Source organism: Myotis davidii, unplaced genomic scaffold, assembly GCF_000327345.1.
Source record: "Myotis davidii unplaced genomic scaffold, ASM32734v1 scaffold188, whole genome shotgun sequence".
In the NCBI taxonomy this organism is placed as follows: Eukaryota; Metazoa; Chordata; class Mammalia; order Chiroptera; family Vespertilionidae; genus Myotis; species Myotis davidii.
In genome coordinates this window covers 363,441-368,502 of record NW_006299270.1, presented here as the reverse complement: position 1 = coordinate 368,502, position 5,062 = coordinate 363,441, and the positions used below count along the sequence as shown (strand labels likewise).

The 5,062-nt window shown below is 43.5% G+C and overlaps 1 pseudogene; it reads right to left on the bottom strand.

Annotated features, from left to right (window-relative positions):
- Positions 1-1,897: 1,897 nt before the first annotated feature.
- LOC102753638 lies at positions 1,898-2,488 on the bottom strand (annotated as a pseudogene).
- Positions 2,489-5,062: the final 2,574 nt, after the last annotated feature.

The window sequence follows — 5,062 nt, the reverse complement described above, 5'->3', positions numbered from 1 at the left end:
CATCATTTTGTATGTCGTTAGCCATCTGTATGTCCTCTTTAGAGAAATCGTATTCAGGTCCTCTGCCCATTTATTTGTATTGCTTGCTTTTTTTTTTTTATTAAGTTGTATGAGTTATTTATAATTTTTTGATATTAACCCCTTATCATTGGCAAATATCTTCTCAGGATTAGTAAGTTGTCTTTTCATTTTGTTGGTGTTTGTTTTTGCTGGGTAAAAACACTTTTAGTTTGACATAGTCCCATTTGTTTATTCTTTTTTGTTTGTTTCCCTTGTCTGTGGAGATATATCAGAAAATATATTACTAAGAGTAATGTTATACAGTTTACTATCTACATTTTTTTCTAGGAGTCTTATGGTTTGGGGTTTTACATTTAAGTCTTTAATCCATTTTGAGTTTAGTCTTTTATATGTTGTAAGAACATGGCCTAATTTCCTTTTATTTTTTGCATATATGTGTTTAATTTTCTCAATGCTATTGAATAAACTGTCTTTAGTCCATTGTATATTTTGATCTGTTGTCATAGATTAATTGACCACATAGGCATGAGTTTATTTCCAGACTCTCTAGTCTGTTCCCTCAATCTCAGTCTGTTTTTATGCCAGTATCATCCTGCTTTGATTACTATAGCCTTGTAGTATAGCTTGCTATGAGGTAGCATGATATCTACAGCTTTTGTTGTTCTTTCTCAAGATTGCTTTGGCTATTCAGGATTTTGTGTGGTTTCATATAAATTTTAGAATTATTTCTTCTAGTTCCATGAAAAATGCCATTGGTATTTTTTTAAGGAATATAAAACTATTAACCACTGTTTACCAGTATTTACAATAAAGTAAATAATATACATTGGGTAACATTCTGTTTACTACAAAGCGATTGTTTTTCCTGGCTTTTGTTGAACCAGTACCCCAAACATTGAGACTGAGCCTGCATGTAAGGATTGAGTTGGAGCAAAGAGCAAACATGCAGATCAAGAGTTTATATTATAAAAAGTTTGTTCGCCCATTTATTCCAGCAGGTCCCAAATTGCCAAGGTCTCTAACGATCTGATTAGGTATCCATAAGTGAAGTCTTACATATTCCTTGACCCTAATTTTTTAGTCAATATAGCACAGGGATTTCAACTTCTTGTAAAGGAACATTTTAAGAGGTGAAACCTTTAAATTAATGTTGCTTACCTAATTAAAACACATCAGGGTTTGCCTAGTTTTCTCATTTGGGAGAGGAGGTTATTGGCAGTGATAAAATTTTCCTTTCAGGGGTTTTGCCAATAAGCTTGCATTTATGATTGTAAATATGGATTCTGATGTGTCTACTTTAAATTGTCCAATTTAAACTGCTTATATTTAAACTGTCCAATTAAGTACAAATGATCTAATTTCAAAGGTTAAAAACTTCAGGAAAAAATTTCAATTTAACTTCAAATGATTTTTTTCTTAGGCTGCTGAAAATGATGGCAGCTCAGAAACATGAGTGTATCTATAGTTGTGTTTTGGTTAAAAAAAAAAAAAAGAGAGAGAGAAAAGAAAAAAAGAAAGAAAACCATTTATATATGTGTACACACCTGCTCTCCCCCCCCTCCCCACCTCCCTCTCAATAAACAAAAAACCCATAATGATCCTTAGGCACACACTAATCCTGACTGAGTAATGACTATGGAGATTTCTCCCAACATCTAGAAAAGTTTCTCTAATGCAGAGGAAAAAATACAACAACATGGCATCAAATGTTCTTTTGTGATAAAGGAAGCAACTACAGAAAGCTTCTGTTCAAAGTAACCAGTGCTACTGATGCAACCCCCACGACAACTCCTCAGCACTACTACAAAACAAACATATCAAAGTTGATTTTCATTATAATGTAGTTCTTTCTTCACTAATAAAATTTTTTAAAAAAACAAGACCCAGATTTTATATGTATGTATAAATATATATAAAAAGCAATGCAAACAATTATTGGGCTTCGTCTTCGGGACAAGAATGCCAAGTTAGTCATTCTTCATAGAAAGCAATTACAGTTTGAGGACACTTCGTCTTTCCCAGCGCCAAATGAGCCTCATCTGAATCTTTCCATTTCATGAGAGACATTAACTCTCCACTGCTGCCTCTGGCACCAATTGTTCCTTCAGGATCAAGGCCTCTGGCAAAGCCACTTAGTTTATCTGTTTATCTCTTTTCTTCTTTGATTTGCTATCATCAGATTCACTGTCAGATAAAGACTTTCTTTTTGTACCATCTTTTTCTTTACCAGCTTTTTGAGGAATGCATCCATGAACTCTGGACAATCTAAGGTTTCTTCAGTTTCCCAAGTATTGTCAGCATCTGTGAATCCTTTCCACTTCAGGGAATAGTCCTCCTTCCCATTCACTACACATCAGTCCAATACATTTTCCACTAAAAATTCTTCAGGCTCTGCCTTTTTGACTTTTTTACCCTTTCCATTCTGTTTCTTTCCCATTTTTTGCAATGTAGTTTTATTTGAGTCCATTTTTTTTAAAAAAAATATTTTATTGATTTTTTTACAGAGAGGAAGGGAAAGGGATGGAGAGCTAGAAATATCAATGAGAGTGAAACACTGATCAGCTGCCTCCTCCACACTCCCCACTGGGGATGTGCCCGCAACCAAGGTACATGCCCTTGACCAGAATCGAACCTGGGACCTTTGAGTCCGCAGGCTGACGCTCTATCTGCTGAGCCAAACTGGTTAGGGCTTGAGTCCATTTTTTATTGCAGACTGGAAGAGCTATTATTCACTGCCTCCATGCAACTCCGCATCCAGTCTCAAGTCTCGGGCTGGGCTTCTCCAGTGTCTCTGGCCCTGCCCGCCTTCAGCTCCAGCCACTTACCAGGGGGAGGGGGCCAGAAAAATGCGCTTGGGACTGCTGGTGGGGCTGCGCCTGGAGAGGGATTGGCATCACCCACGCTAGGTGACAGTGAGGGGCCATGCCATAGGTATTTTGATAGAGATTGCATTGACTCTATAGATTGCTTTGGATAGTATAAACATTTTAATATTTTTTTCTATCCATGAACATGGTATATGCTTCCATTTATTTGTATCTTCTTCTTATAATTATTTTTCTAAGAACAGGTCTTTTACCTCCTTGGTTAAATTCATTGCCAGGTAGTTTATTATTTTTTTATGCAATTGTAAATGGAACTATTTTCTTAATTTCTCTTTCTGATAGTTTGTTATCCTATCTAATAATAGACAAATAGAGTAATTAACCGTACCTCCGCTACACTTCCCATTGGCTAATCAGCGCTATATGCAAATTAACCGCCAACAAGATGGTGGCTAATTTGCATACTGAAGGCAGTGCGGCAGCGCGGGAGGCCACCTGCGGGACTGGGACCCGGATCCGTGACCCTTCTGGGTGGGGCAGCAGCGCACACAGGGACGGAGCAGCCAGGGTTGGGCAGGGCAGGACGCCTGGCTTCCGCCCCAATCACTCAGGGCAGGTAAGCAGCGCGCAGAGAGCCTCTGGACAGGGGAGGCAGGCCAGCGGAGGGCTGACTATACTCCCCACATGGCTGCGGTGGCAGCTGTGAGTGTGCCAAGTGGAGCCAGCACGCTGAGCTGAAGTAGCGCCTGCAGGCCATCAGCGCCCAGGAGTGACTGCGCAAGTCCTGCCTCCTGGTCCAGAAGGTGCAGGATCGCAGGGACATCCACCGTAATGGGCCAGACTGACGTTCTCATGGCTGCACCACAGGGGTTTGTGGATCTGCAAAGCCAGAGGCCTCGGGTGTGCACATCCTCTCCGTCCCCCCTTGCGTGCTAACATCCCCCAGTACACTGTCACCCTCGAACAAAGACCAAGGCGTGCACAAGTTCCCCCCGCCTCTCTGCCGCACTTCCATCAACCCCAGCATGCTTATCACCCCCACAGGATGTGCACACGTCCCCTCTGATGCGCTCACATCCTTTGGAGAGTGTCTGGGTGTTCTGGGTGCTGAGGGTGGGCGCCTGTGAGATGACAGTGAGAGGGCAGAGTGGTGATGCCCTGTTCCCACGGAGGCCAGTGCAACTACGAGATCACCTCTAGCGGGTTAATGCAGGTGCTGAGGTGGGAGCAGGTGCAGACAGACACACCTGGTGGGCGCAGGCGGCCCTTGCTGAAGTGCCTTCGGTCAGCGTTCAAGATCAAGAACCCAGAGTGGGAGAGGAATTCCATCTTCTCAGTGAAACAGTGGGATAGTTGGGGTGACTGTAGAGGAGGAATGTGCACTTTGGGTGCCAGCACCCATGAGCAAAGGCTGCCCTGACTGAGCCTCACTTGCTTGGGGCCTAGCGCACTCCTGCTGGGTAGCGGGTGACGGACGTGCTTTTCCAAATTAATGAGAGAAAACGTTGATTCTCCCACTGCCCACGAAGGTGGAAAGTGAAGTAGGGAAACATGTAGGGAGTGAGCGAGGTTCCCTGTCTGGGGGTTCCAAATCTGCTGTTGGTTTCTTTCAGTGGGTGGGATTGATCTTCAGGCTGACTCACTGTGAATGTTGGTCATTACCACAGCATACGAGCTGTTGTGTAGTGTTTACCCACAGAGCAGGATTTGCCTGTAGGGTCTGGTACTTGCTTAGACCACCCCTTTGGATGTGCTATTTGTGGTGCCAATTGGGTGGTGCTCTGCTGTGGTCTGAAGTTGGCCATTGGGAGTGTTGGTTCTGAGGCCTCATGGGAGAGTCTCCGGTGCAGGCCAATGCCAGATACTGCCTATAACTGGCCTCAGTATACTTGCTAGGAGCCACTAAGTCAGCGGTTCTCAACCTGTGGGTCACGACCTCTTTGGGGGTCAAACGACCCTTTTGCAGGGGTCGCCTAAGACCGTCGGAAAACACATATCTACACTAATAAAAGAGAAACATGGTAATTGGCGTATGACCGCTACCCTTCCCATTGGCTAATCCCCCTGTCACTCACAGAGTAGGGCCGAGATAAGCAAATTAACTGGCAGCCAAGATGGCGACTGGCAGCCAGGCAGCTGATGCGAACAGGGAGGCTTGCTTGCTTCAGTGACGGAGAACTCCAATGTTCCCCGCCTGACTTGCCGGCCTCTCAGCC